The 15,817-nt window shown below is 36.7% G+C and overlaps 1 protein-coding gene across 2 annotated transcripts in view; it reads right to left on the bottom strand.

Moving 5' to 3' along the window:
* The window catches only part of LOC128648507 (oncostatin-M-specific receptor subunit beta), a 161,267-nt gene extending 145,677 nt beyond the window's left edge, over positions 1-15,590 (bottom strand). For both annotated transcript variants that reach the window (XM_053701219.1, XM_053701218.1), the window contains exon 1: positions 15,382-15,590. The gene's annotated coding sequence lies outside the window, so the exon portion shown is untranslated. The remainder of the gene's footprint in view (positions 1-15,381) is intronic.
* Positions 15,591-15,817: the final 227 nt, after the last annotated feature.

Below are 15,817 nucleotides of genomic sequence, written 5' to 3'. Positions count from 1 at the left end.
TGAAGTCTGATATACAAGAAATAGTCATATCAGACCATGTTATTCTCACTCTGAATTTTAGACTACGCAGTTCACAGGAAGTCAATCTCAATAGATTTTCCCCCCCAGCTATCTTATAGCAAATACCCAATTCAAGGCGTGGTTAAGAGTAAAATGGATAGATTTTATCCAGATTAATTCCACACCAGGAGTGAAAACAGAAACCTTATGGGAACATTTTAAGGCAGTGATAAGGGGTGAAATTAAAGCCTATTTGGTAATTCAAAAGCGCAAAAGTGCGGCTAGGGACATTGAACTTTCCTGTCAATTGCATAATCTATATAATTCCTATATCAGTGATCCATCTTGGGTACTATGGGAGTCATACCAGAGAGTTAAAAAGGAAAGAGAACTATTTCTAGCACTAAAGGTTGCACAAGAGGACCTTAGGAAGAGTTTTTTTGTTCTTTAGACATGGGGGTAAAGCAGGGAAATTCCTAGCAAATCTAACTAAATCCAAATAAAAGAGGGATATAATTGAATCTCTAAAGAACTCAAAAATTATATATCCTCTTACTTTCAGGAAGTATATTCTGAGACTCCAATAAATTCGCAAATTAAAAATGAATTTTGGGGGAGGATTCAGGTTCCAAGGTTAGACAGGGCTAGATTAGACTAATTGAACCTCCCTATAACACTTTTAGAGGTAACAAATGCTAATAAGAAATTGTCAGCCAACAAGGCTGCAGGCCCAGATCAGATTCCAGCTGAGTTATATATATATTCTTTCTGAGGACATTGCACCTTTGTTAGTATCTTTATTTAATCAATATTTCATTATTAACACCACATGTTCAAAGTATTTTGCTGCATCACTTATAGCCTTGATTCATAAAAAAAATAAAAATCCAGAAGAGATCGGTTCGTATAGACCGATCTTGCTCTTAAATAGTGACTACAAAATTATCATGTCAATCATAGCACATAGATTTAAACTTCTTATTGGTTCATTTATTCATAAGGACCAAGTAGGCTTTATGCCGGGCATAAATTCCACACGTAATTTACGCAAGCTCCAGTTATTATTAATTTTTTTTCAAACCCAAGCAGACAAGAAATATTCTATAGCAAGGCCAGATGCAGCAATAGTATCAATTGATGCAGAGAAGGCCTTCAACTCCATTACGTGGGACCAGTTGTTCACAACACTAAGAAAGTATGGGGTCGAAGGTCCTTTTCTACAACTTATTCGCTTAACGTATAATTCATCTATAGGAAGGTTACGACATTATTATATGCTGATGATATATTAGTTTTATTGTCTAATACAAAAAAATATACCAGTGCTAACTCAAATTCTACAAGAATTTGGGGCATTCTCAGGTTACAAAGTTAATTCTTCAAAAACAGAAATTTATTGGCTAAGTAAAAAAAAGGCTTCTTTGCAATCTCCTCCTTTTAAGGAAGCAAAAGAATTCTTTATATACTTAGGTATTAAATTATAGATCAATTTTAAAGAATGGTATGACTTTAACTATCCCCCAATCTTTCTTAAAATTAAACATGATATGGAAAAATGGGCAAAATTTAAGCTTACTTTAACTGGCAAAATCAATTTAATAAAAATTTTATTATTCCCTAAATTGCTTTATTTAATGCAAAACCTTCCAATTCTGATAAAAAACAGAACCTTAATGCATTTAAACAAGCATGTTTACATTTTCTATGGGGAAAGAAAAGAAGGGCAATATCATATAAAAAAACTCTCCCTCTTTAGAACAGAAGAAGGACTTGCATTACCAGACATAGAAGCATATAATTTAGCCTACATTGGAAAGATTGTGCTAAATTGGCTGACGGGAGTTATTATGCAGTACTTCCTCTACAGGAAATTTTAATAAACCCATTTTCTCTTTGTGCCCTTCTTCATAACCCCATTGATAAATGTCCTCATAAAATTAGACATTTTCCTACGATACAGAAGGTGATTGTGGTATGGCAGAAAATACTCAGAACCCTAGATATTACTTTATCATTTTCTAAATATCAGCATTAAAGTCTAAAATATTTAAAAACTGGGCTCTGAGAGGAATTAAAATGGTCCATCAATTGATAGACAAAGAACTAGGGGTCTGTAAAACCTTCACTAAAATTAAACAAGAATTTGATATAACAAATAGAGAATTCTATGTCTTTTTACAGATAAGGCATTATGTCCAGGAGATTTTTTCAGAATAAGACAGGGGTAGAGTAATGGGATAACCTAGAACCTGTTATAATCCTTTTTAAGGCAGGCAAGTACAATATTTCATCTATATACAAAACAGTTATTGCTTCCTATGGCCATAATAATCTACAAAGACAGATACGTGGCGGGTCTCACCAGAAAGAATACAGGAATGCTTTAATCTTATAGATAGAGCAACAATTTCATCCTCCTGGAGAGAAACACACACTAAAATTATAAATTGAGCATATACTACACCCCAGGTGAAGGCTAGATGGGATAAAACACTGGCACGCTGTCAGAAATGTAAGACTATAAATGCAGATTTAGATCATTGTTTCTGGAATTGTACTAAAATTAAAAAATTCTGGTAAAGAATAATTAATTGGGTCAATAAAATCAACCAAAGCAATATTGAGTTAATTAACAAACATGTTTTCTTCTTTGTTAGCCAAGAAGAAACCCCGTTTAAAAATATTCGTCAGTTTAATATGATAATTATAACAGGAAGACTTCTGATCTTGAAATATTGGAAATCGAGCAAAACCCCAAGTCTGAAGGAATTTATTCAGAAACCTAAAAACCAATTAATACTGGAACAAATTGATACCTCAGTAAATTCAGAGTCCCAAATTAAACAATTTTTTTACAAATGGAAAAGTATAATTGTGAGCTTCCCTCAAGAAATACAGCAGCAATTCATTTCACCTTTTAGGGGTACTACTTATCTTGAGTTGGCCATTGAATGAAGAATACCCTGCCTAATAGAAGGTTAAATGGGAGAGAGGGGGTGAGCAGAAATTGAGAGTTGAGAAGGTCTGTGTATTTCTTCACTTTTTTTTTTTTTCTCCCTCCCCCATTAAGTTTAAGTTTATGTCTATTTTTGTATATTTTAGTTTATTAAGAAAACACCATACAGTATGCAACTTAGTTTATAATGCCAAACAAATGTTGGAAATTATAAATATCGTTACTGGTAACTTTCTTGGAAGATAAGGGACATATGTTCTTCAACTTTAATTAAAAGTATTTAATGTTTAATATTTATTTTATGGCTATATTGTTAATGATTGGTATAATCTGTTTTATAATGTTAAACATGTTAATTCTACTTATGTTAATGTTGCCATTATTGTCTCCCCTATATAAGGGGTTAATGTTTGTTACGACAAAGAAATATATTCCATATATGTATATTGAGGTATTGTTAGTAATGGCGATGTCTGAAAAATAACTATGGGGTATTATTTGTTTGTGCTCGTCTTCTTCTTTTTCTCTTTTTTCTGGAATTGTATACTGAATTGGTTCATAAATAAATTAAAAAAAGCAGTTATGTAAATCGTCAAAGTTGCGGCTACTGTCTTTTATAACAAATATTTATAACAAAAATGATATATATATTTTTTTTAAAAGAACATGCAAAAAACAAACAAAAAGCTGTTTAAAAAAATTCAATAATTAAACCTAAGCTCCCCATTGCCCTGAAAAGGGCATTTGGATGGGCATTGCCCTTAAAAGGGCAGTTAGCTCTTTTGCAAGCCCAAACCCCTAATCTAAAAAATAAACCCACCCAATACACCCTTAAAAAAACCTAACACTAACCCCCTGAAGATCGACTTACCGGGAGACGTCTTCATCCAAGCCGTGTTATACAGCAACACAACAGAAATATCTTGTCATTACAAGATGCTTACTGTCCTTTTAATGTACAGAGAGACAGATAAGATTAGGAGGATTGTTTTCTGCAGCCTCAGTCTATTTATATGGGCTTGTACTTGAGAACAATAGACTGAGGCTTCAGTCAGCAAAACAGTTCATTAATATGCAAAAATAAACCTAAAGGAGCAATTTCCTATAACTTTTATACTTTGCAGCTTTAACATAACAAATTAAGGGGAAACAATTTAATTAATAACTGAGTGCCAATGTTAGCTTTTATCCTGCACAATATGTTCATCTGTTGTGGGTAATATTAGCAAAGAAATAGACTTGCCATATGACAATACAAGAAAAGAATACTTGTGTCTGTATCTAAAAAGAATGCTATCTTAGGGCGTGATAAATAAGCGGAGCGCTAATTCATCACAAGCCCGTAAAGGGGCACATTCGCCTGTTTATGGGTTCGCAATAAAGAACATTGGAATGTGAAACATTAATATTTCATGTCGGGTTATGGCACTTAGTTAAACGCAATCGGTTTGTGCGCAAAAAAAACGTACTTCTAGCAAAGTTAACATACGTGCCGGAGCGTGAAATAGCACGCTACTTGTAATCTAGCTCAGTATGTGTTAATAATGAAATAATAAAGCAGGATACTGGATACTTCACTTTTATTATTTGTTACTAATGTTGATACCATTGACGCTATTTTAATTATGTATGTTCAGCTTTAAACAAACGAATATGGTAAATATGGTAATTAAGAATTAATATTGCGAACATTCTTTGTGGATACCATACTTCTTCACAAGTCCACTATATCAAATCCATAAAAAATATCTGCAATTAAACCAAAATTCAAAAATTCAAATATACAGATATGTTTGTATAATACACTAAGTAACAGGGATTGGAAAACATATTATATCATTTTATTCACACTGTATGGTTGGCCAACCAGTTAGATTTGTTTTAAGAATCAATTTCTATTGTTTTAAATTTTATTGTATGTATTTATAATTCTAAAAATAAATAGATCTCATTGAATCCAACTACATAGTAAGATTATCTTTCCTTATTGGGTAATTAAGCACAAGCGCTTAAGAGTCTCATCCAATCCAGAGGATACTGCAAGCCCCTTGTTAAATAAAGAATCATCCGGCATGACTAAACAAGTACTTAAACACACTGCAGAACCCTAACACTGTAAAAAACAATTAGTCAAAGATTAAAGTACGCAAGGCCCATGCCCTGTCTTATGTTATCACAAAACCTCAAAAAAGTCCACAAGGCTTGTAAATGTCCCGTCAGTGCTTAGTTGTGGCATGCTGCTACCACAGGTGCTTATAGCTCCCAGCTTACAACCTGGTTTGCCTCTTTCTGCCTGCAACAGACAATTGTCATACCTGCCCATATCTGTCAGTCAGCTATATCAGACCACTGCCATACCAGCCTGTATATGACAACCAGCTATACTTAACCACTGCCATACTAGCCTGTATATGACAACCGGCTATACTTAACCACTGCCATACTAGCCTGTATATGACAACCGGCTATACTTAACCACTGCCATACCAGCCTGTATATGACAACCAGCTATACTTAACCACTGCCATACTAGCCTGTATATGACAACCGGCTATACTTAACCACTGCCATACTAGCCTGTATATGACAACCGGCTATACTTAACCACTGCCAAACCTGTCTGTAACTGACAGTCAGCTAAACCGGACCACTTCCATACTAGCCTGTATATGACAACCGGCTATACTTAACCACTGCCATACTAGCCTGTAACTGACAGTCAGCTAAACCGGACCACTGCCATACTAGCCTGTATATGACAACCAGCTATACTTAACCACTGCCATACTAGCCTGTATATGACAACTGGCTATACTTAACCACTGCCATACTAGCCTGTATATGACAACCAGCTATACTTAACCACTGCCAAACCTGTCTGTAACTGACAGTCAGCTAAATCGGACCACTGCCATACCAGCCTGTATATGACAACCGGCTATACCTAACCACTGCCATACCTGTCTGTAACTGACAGTCAGCTAAACCGGACCACTGCCATACTAGCCTGTATATGACAACCAGCTATACTTAAAGGGACATGAAAGCCAATTTTTTTATTTCGTGATTTAGAAAGAGCATGTCATTTTAAACAACTTTCTAATTTACTTCTATTATCTAATTTGCTTCATTCTCTTGATATCACTTGCTGAAAAGCATATCTAGATATGCTCAGTAGCTGCTGATTGGTTGCTGCACTTAGAGGCCTTGTGTGATTGGCTCACACATGTGCATTGCTATTTCTTCAACAAAGGATATCTAAAGAATTGAGCAAATTAGATAATAGAAGTAAATTGGAAAGTTGTTTAAAATTGCATGCCCTATCTGAATCATGGAAGTTTAATTTTGACTAGACTGTCCTTTTAACCACTGCCATACTAGCCTGTATATGACAACCAGCTATACTTAACCACTGCCATACTAGCCTATATATGACAACCAGCTATACTTAACTACTGCCATACCTGTCTGTAACTGACAGTCAGCTAAACCGGACCACTGCCATACCTGCTTTTATATGATAATTAGCTATACCGGACCACTGCCATACCTGCTTTTATATGATAATTAGCTATACCGGACCACTGCCATACCTGCTTTTATATGATAATTAGCTATACCGGACCACTGCCATATCTGCTTATATCTGATAATTAGCTATACCAGACCACTGCCATATCTGCCTATATCTGATAATTATATATACCGGACCACTGCCATACCTGCTTATATCTGATAATTAGCTATACCGGACCACTGCCATATCTGCTTATATCTGATAATTAGCTATACCGGACCACTGCCATATCTGCTTATATCTGATAATTAGCTATACCGGACCACTGCCATATCTGCTTATATCTGATAATTAGCTATACCGGACCACTGCCATACCTGCCTATATTTGTTAATTAACTATACCGGACCACTGCTAAACCTGCTTATATCTGATAATTAGTTCATTTGCACTCCATTCGTAATCTGTCCCTATATTTGCAGCCACGGTGTGACATATCATTATACCACCATCTACACAAAATCTACTTATACTTGGAACACAATTACATCAATTAATATTTATTTTGATATTATATTACAACAAATTTTATATAACTATCTATTTAATTTGACCACTTTTTATACCTCACAATACTTCATACATAGATGTATTCCTCGAGATTGAAAGGTGCCTTAATCTTTAATTAAAAAATCCAGGATGTGTCACATTTACTCATTACTTTAAAACTATGCAATATGTTCAGTAGCCAACCAATTAAAGGGCCACTAAACCCAAAATATTTATTTCATGATTCAGATAGAGAATAGAAATTTAAACAACATTACAATTTACTTCCATTATTTATTTTGCTTCATTTTTTAAATATCCTTAGTTGAAGAAAAAGCAATGCACATGGTGAGCCAATCACACAAGGCTTCTATGTGCAGCAACCAATCAGCAGCTAGTGAGCATATCTAGATATGCTTTTCATCAAAGAATATCAAGAGAATAAAACAAATTAGATAATATAAGTAAATTAGAAAGATGTTTAAAATTGCATTCTTTTTCTAAATCATAAAAGAAAAAATGTGGGTGGCATGTCCCTTTAAGTGCATCTACATTATTCTTATGAAAAATGTATAAAATATTTAGCAAATGCAGAACACTCACAATCTCAGCTTATATTGCTCAAATGTTCCCTAACTCTTGTTCTAACGCTCCTTGTGGTGTTGAACTTTTCAAGAGATAACATACACATCAAAAGACCTACAATGCATTATACCAAAACACTCTCCAGTGACATTAAATTAGAAAGTTTTGGAGCCCATAATAAAGTCACATGCTCTGCAAAACTATTACATTTATGGGTGACTTTACATTCCAACCTCACTGGGAAGTTTAATGGGAGATAGCATGTTCATCTTTAATAGAAGCACACATCCCTCTAATGCCACTTAACACAAATTATCTTTGGCTATATATTGATTACTGAATTTTGTTAAAATTAACCATATTGTCTCTATTTCTCTTATTGTCAGCTGCTACTTCTGAATTTAGTAAACCCATTGGCATAGCCTATAACTGATCCATTGCTTTGTGTAACTATAACTATGTTATAGCATATTCTATATATATTGTCTTCTGAACAATTTCATCTTAATTGCAAGTAAAAAGCAATTTGCTATAGCATAGGGCACACATGGTGGATGCAAAATATTGTCCTTACTAATGCCGTTCCTATACTCTGTACACCTTATATTAACACTCCGGGGCCGATTTATCAAGCACCGTATGGAGCTTGATGCCCCTTGCTTCCGGTGACCCTTCAGGCCCCTCCTTCTCAATGTCACATGCAGATAATTCATGTTAAAGTTGTTAAACTCCTGTGTAAAATGTATGCCAACAAGATTATCATTGAAATATTCCTAAAATGACAATACAAACCACAATTTTCATGCCAGATAAAAATTAGATATTATAATTGATAAGTTCCTTTGCACTGCAACATCTGCCTGTATATGACCAACAGGCTATACCTGACAACTCTGCCTTACCTACTTGTAAATGGACATAGCTATACCTGCTTGTATCTGAACATTGGGTATAATTGCCTGTATCTAAAAACTGTCTATACCAGACAACTACCTTACCTGCCTGTAAATGGACATACCTGCTTTTATCTATTCATTGGGTATACCTGCCTGTATCTAATAAGAGGCTATACTTGAAAACTGCCTTTATCAGGTAACTAACTATACCTGACCACTGACTTACCTGCCTCAATCTAACTGCTGACTATACCTTACCACTATCACACCTGTCTGTATCTAATAAGAGGCTATACCTGAAAACTGCCTTTATAATGTAATTAATTGTACCTGACCACTGCCCTATCTGCCTGAATCAAACCACTGACTAAACCTAACCGCTGCCACACCTGCCTGTATCTAATAACAGGCTATACATGGTAAATGCCTTTATCAGGTAACTAACTATACCTGACCACTGTCCTACCTGCCTGAATCTAACCACTGAATATACCTAACCACTACCACACCTGCCTGTATATGATCAAAGCCATACCTGCCTGTATCTGACAACTGGCAATACCAGACCACTGCCTACCCATAAGCACAATAACTGTCATGAGATGCAGGACACAGCATAGAAGGTACAACGCTATTTTATTGCAGAGCATAGAAGTATACAGCTAGCACAGCACATCAGTAACTGCGACATAGACAATAATGGCTATAAGCAACGCCCCCATCCGGTGACGTCACCTCCCACTCTCATCACATCTTCCCCTTTTTCAAAGGACAAAGCATATATATATATATATATATATATATATAATTCCAAAAAGAAGCAGGCACTCTCCGTTTGAACTTCAAAATAATTTTACTTAGTGACGTTTCGGGGTTTCACCCCCGTCCTCAGACTTACCTAAGTAAGTCTGAGGACGGGGGTGAAACCCCGAAACGTCACTAAGTAAAATTATTTTGAAGTTCAAACGGAGAGTGCCTGCTTCTTTTTGGAATTGTGTACTATTTTGCTGTGCACCCCGGACTATAATTGCGATTGCTTTTACCTCTGGATTTGTTTTATATATATATATATATATATATATATATATATATATATTTTAAGAGTACATCAAATAACAAGGTATACAAGAAGCATACAAAAATAGTTTTGTTTAGTGTATAATAAATAACAAGTTAAAGAGAATATATATGAACACCAAAAAATACAATCCTGACTTGAACATCGGGCTAGACTACCCTAGTCCACAGTGACCGTGGGATTATTCTGCCCATTGTTCCGGTCACTGCTCTAACTAGTGCTAATCCCGATATCGGGCTGGAAGTTTCACCATCCTTTCACTTGCCTTCATTTTACATGAACTGTCCTCTGATACAGAAGAAGGTGATCGAGAGTCTGCTGGAAGCAAAGAAGTATCCCCGCTGTGATCTTGCTGAGGGGAAGGCACCCCTCTTAAAACAGGGGAACCCACCGGTGGTGGCTCTGAGGTAACCAATCCCAAACTCCCAGGTACTGGCTAAAGATGTCTTCTATTTCGACATGTGACTGTCCCTCCATCAGTAAGGACTACATAAGACCTTGGTTCTGGAGAGCATCCAATTACCGTAGCAGGCGTATACCATTTCTTCTCATCATCCAGTTTAACTCTGACACTTTGCCCCACATTCAGCTCCTGCAAGGGCCTCACAGAGGGTTTTCTGTTGTAGAAGAATCGATAACCCCTTTTAGCCTCTTCATCCCTTCTAAGAACCTCATCCTGAGGAATAGAGCTGGTTGGTTGGAAGACACCCACAGAGGGTAAAGTGGTGTGAATCTGACATCCTAGCATCAGCTGAGCCAGGCTAAAACCCGTGACTTGGATGGGAGTTGCCCAATAGGCCAAGAGAGCTAGGTACGGCTCAGATTGCTTCAAAATGAACTTTGTTGTTTGAACTGCCCTTTCAGCCATTCCATTGACCTGCAGGTAATGTGGAGAATGGTGATCTCATTCAAGGGTGCAATCTCCAAATACCTGGAATAGTAGTCAATCACGACTAGGTACTTTTCCCTGTGCAGTCCACACAAATCAGCAGCTATTTTCTGCCATGGGCCTGCAGGCAGCGGAGTAGAAATCAATGGCTCCCTGCTTTGAGTTGGCCAGCGTTCCCGGAATAGGCACATTTTGACACGTGGCTTGCAATGTCAGAACTGATTCCAGGCCACCATACTGCCGTAGCAGCCCTTTCTCTGCACTTTGTAATGCCCAAGTGGACATCATGAATCCTGTTTAACATCTCCTGCTGCATGCTAACAGGAATAACAATGCGGATCTGGAAAAGCACCAACCCATCCAGCTCCGTGAGCTGTGACCTCTCTGATTGCCCTTGTGGTCCCTTAGGAGGGAACTCATCTCTCTTTAAAAGATTTCAGGAGCAGAGGATATCCTGAAGGGGAGTCTGCATAAGCAAAACCGACCTACCGGTGTAATGAAGGTAGTCAGTTTGTGGCGGTGTGGATCTAGAGGTATCTGCCAGAACCGCTGGAAGCATCCAGTGTAGAGAAGAACTTTGCCCCAGCCAGTTTCGGAGCTATGTCTTCAAGCGTCGGCAGCACATATCTCTCTCTTCACCACCTCATTTAGCCTTTTCAAGTCTACGCAGATGCATACTTTCCTGTTTTTCTTCGCAACAGGCACAATGGGGGCACACCAGTCAGTTGCTTCAACAACCTCTTCAATAACTCCCATATTCTTCATACGCAGAAGTTCCTTCTCCACTTGAGGCATGAACGGGAACAGAATTCTACGAGGAGAGGTAATGCTGTATGGAACTGCATCACTTTTAAGTGATATACTGACTGGGTAGCAATTCAGTAGGCCCAATTCACCAAACATGTCTTCCGAAATCTCATTCACTCTGGCGACAAGGCCCAAACCACAGGCTGCTTTCCTGCTCAATAGGTTGTTAACACAATGACCTCTAATTACATGTACTCACATGGTGAATTTCCTCTGCTTGTACTCACAGCTGGCAAGAAATTTCCCTGCATAATCGATGCGGCAACCAGGACTATGAACTTTCATTGTAACTTTTGCCAGCTGAGGCTGTCGAGGCAGTTTTATAAATGCTGCAAGGGACATAACAGTGATGTCTGCTCCCGTGTCAATCTCTAAGGCAACCTTTTCTCCCATTACAGTAAGGGTAACCCCCCAATCTTCGTCTGAACCAGACCGTTCAACCACAGACCCTACAAAGCACACCTCTTGACCCTCCTGGTCACTATCCACCTGCATCTCCTTAATGTATTCAGTTTTATACACCACATTAAAAATGACCCATTCAGTTACACTTTCTACATCTTTTATCTTTAGCAGGGCATACGACATTCTGATCATGGGTACGGTTACACAGAGTGCAGCGAGCCTGCTGTGCCCATCTGCTTCTGGGCCTATCTGTTGCCCTTGGTCTACCGCTCACACTGTGCTTTTCACCTGCAGCTCCCCTGAACTGCTGCACTTCATCCACAATACTCTCAGACCTCAGATCAGCACTTTGCTTTTTCACCAGTTCACTCTGGCGGGCCATCCTAATAGCCCCATCCAATGTTAATTCAGCCTCCAACTGTAGCTTCAGTGAGACTTCAGCATCTGCAATTCCAATAACTATTCTGTCTCTGATTTGCTCTTCTTTAGCAACACCAAACTAACAGAATTCAGCTAGTTCATACAGGCTGCGCACAAATGACTCCACAGATTCTCCCACACTTTGAGCACGTTTGTGAAAACAAGCCCTCTCATGAATCACAGTTCTTCTGAGCACAAAGTGAGCAATGAGTTTGTTCATAACTAATTCAAAGTCAAATTCTTCCCCTTCTTGGAAAGTAAAGGCATTGAACACTGGCTCCACATCTTTCCCCATAGAGTATAAAAGAGAATTCACTTGTACTTCACCACTCTCCTTGTCCAGCTTGGAAGCAATCCTGAAGCGTTGAAACTGCTGACGCCATGTGGGCCAAGTTGCAGGCTGAGAGAAATCAAAAGGCTCAGGTGGGGTAAACTTCGACATCGACATTACTCAGGAAACAGAAGCGCAAGCAAGTGCTTCTGACACCATGTAATGAGATGCAGGACACAGCATAGAAGGTACAATGCTATTTTATTGCAGAGCATAGAAGTATACAGCTTGCACAACACATCTAACTTAGTAACTGCGACATAGACAATAACGGCTATAAGCCACGCCCCCATCCAGTGACGTTACCTCCCACTCTCATCCCAATAACCTTCCTAGGATCCTCTAGCCTAATAGCTTTCATGCACTTGAGAATCCAGTCCGAGTGGTTTTTGGCCATGACCTAGTCTACAATAATTTGCTACACAGTAATGTCTCCAATCTCCAACAAACCTAGTCCTGACACTTTTCTGTAATGAAAACTACTAGTGACATTTATTACTTGCTTTTCTTTTTTATGGAAGTACTACATGTCAATAAAAAGAGAGTTCATTGAAATGTTACACTCTAAATAGCACAAAATTAAAACCAGATGTCCAGCAAAATTTTGTTCATAAATCTCTGTGGAAAAAAGCAGGTTTACCAAGTATAAATGTTAGTCATAGGTCCTCAAATGGCATAAAAAATATTTATAGGGCATCATATATGAAAACATTGTTAAGCCAGAATATTACTTAAAGGAATAGTCTAGTCAAAATGAATCTTTCATGATTCGGAGAGAACATTTCTAATTTACTCCTATTATCAATTTTTCTTCAAACTCTTGGTAGCTTTATTTGAATGTAAGCTTAGGAGCCTGCACATTTTTGGTTCAGAACCTGGGTAGCGCTTGCTGATTGGTGGCTACATTTAGACACCAATCAGAAAGTGCTACCCAGGTGCTGAAACAAAAATGGGCCGGCTCCTATGCTTATATTCTTGCTTTTTAAAATAAAGATACCAACAGAACGAAGAAAAATTGATAATAGGAGTAAAGTAGAGAGATGCTTAAAATTAGTACTGTAAATGGTACCAAGGATTTTTTTTTCCAGTTTTTTATTTTATTTGTTTTAAAAAGAAATGCATCAAAATGCTAAGCATGTTTGAATATTTTATTTTTTATTATTATTTTGTTTTTAACTTGACTAGTGCTTCTGATTTTGATGATTTTCAAATTCTCTATTATATATATTTTTGCCACCTGTTATTTAACATGTTGAGATATAGGGGTCTATTGATCAAGGTCCGGACGGAGCTTGATGCCTCTTGCTTCAGAAACACAAGTTATGAAGCAGCGTTCTAAAGACAGCTGCTCCATAACCTGTCCGCGGTTATGTGCGGCGGACATGGTTCACTATAGCGGATTGTGTCCGTCTGCACAATGATAAATGGACCCCATATACTACTTAAACAATAATATTTTATACTGTATAACATGTTACACATATAGGGATAGATTACGAGTGGCGTCCTAAGTGTTGTGCACAAGTGCAAAAGGGGCTTATCATGGTTCTGTGCGCATGTTGAATGTAGCGTGCATATTACAGGTTAAAAGAAAATGCGTTTGAGCACAATTATATATAACATGTGTTGGGATTGCACGACTCACTTCAGAGCTCTGGTTAACTGTTACACTCGACAAAAATGTTGCACAAAACACATTAAAATTACATTTAAAAGTACATGTACACTCATAATAGCACAAGATATGAGGTCTCAAAAAAAGAGATATAAAAAAAATAGAGATACCTACATATACGTGTCTAAATATGTATATGTTTTTATATATATATATATATATATATACTTATATGTGTGCACATGTGTATTTATGTTTTTATTTGTGTATACTGTATATCTATTTACAGGCATATATATATATAAGTGCATTGGAGCTCTTTGCAATATTCTTATTTAATAAAGTTTTTAACTTTGTATTTAATGTGAATATTTCACACTCAAATGTTTTTCACATAGGGGAGTATGTTCTAAGTATTTTTAAATAAATATTCATATATATATGTATATATATATATATATATATATATATATATATCTGTATTATATCTATACTTAGATGTAATCATATAGATATAAAGGTATAGATATATATTTTACCAAAAAACATCAGATGTATATAGAAATATGTAAATATTTATGAATAAATTAAACTTATTCTATTATGTGAAGAGCATTGGATTGTAAAATATTAATATTTCATGTCGGATTGGAGCACTTGAAAAAAACGCATTCTGGTGTACAAGTTTTTCTCTATACTTTTCACACTCCATTGAAGTCTATAGGGGAATAAGTTAACATGGTCACGATATTTGTAGATCGGCTTTTTGCGCATATCGTGTTAACACTCGTGCAAAAACATTTTACCTTCAACTTGCAATACGTGCACTATCTAACGTGCTCAAAAAAGCCTCTAGTGGAGTTAACGCATGAGTGAGAGGAATAAATAGCGCTACACTTGTATTCCACCCTTAGCAATAAACAATAAAATATGGAATAACATAATAGAGTGTCAACCAAGTAAATAGATGGTACCGTACACTGCAATTATCATACATTTTTGTTTCCTGCTTGGGGATTTGCATATGTACACAGTTTAGTAGTGTGTTATTTCAGATAAGTGCTTCAGTAGTTTCATTTAAGATGGAAGAAAAGAGGGACGGGAGAGAGGGGGCAAGAAAGGGAAAGAATATATATATATATATATATATATATATATATATATATATATATATATATATATATACAGAGAGAGAGAGAGAGAGAGAGAGAGAGAGAGAGAGAGAGAAAAGAAAGAAATTAAGTTAATTGTAAAGACAAAAACATCAGTAAATCCGTGTTATAATGTGCTTTACATTCAACTTATATAAACAATAGTAAAACATTGTACTTACTGTTCCTATATGATGAGTTGATTTATTTTTCAAACTTCCATGAGTTCCATATATCTTTCAGGATCTGGTAACATCTTAAGACTTAGCTCTTCAGTTATTTACGTAGAAATGTAGGCACTTTGTTCAGTAACTTTCTTCCCAAACACGTCTCCGTTTACTCTGAGTTATGCCAGAAATCCCAGCAGTCAGTGGGTGGGGGAATCCAGGAATTAAAGGGGCCAGTTCACATTTATTCCATCTGAGCTTAGAGATATATTTTCTTTGAACATTATTATTTTTTTGTTCACTTTCACATTCATGTGCAAGCTTGTACAAACAAGAATAGCTGTGACTAACATTTCAGAACTGTTCTCATAGCTCCAAAGATATTTCACTTCACATTTATTTTTACAGGGTTGTTTGTCTAAATCCTGACACAATTAAAGTTGTGCTAATT

The sequence above is a fragment of the Bombina bombina genome, chromosome 2 (assembly GCF_027579735.1).
Source record: "Bombina bombina isolate aBomBom1 chromosome 2, aBomBom1.pri, whole genome shotgun sequence".
In the NCBI taxonomy this organism is placed as follows: Eukaryota; Metazoa; Chordata; class Amphibia; order Anura; family Bombinatoridae; genus Bombina; species Bombina bombina.
The sequence above is the reverse complement of the archived record's forward strand: the minus strand, read 5'-3'. Positions and strand labels throughout refer to the sequence as shown.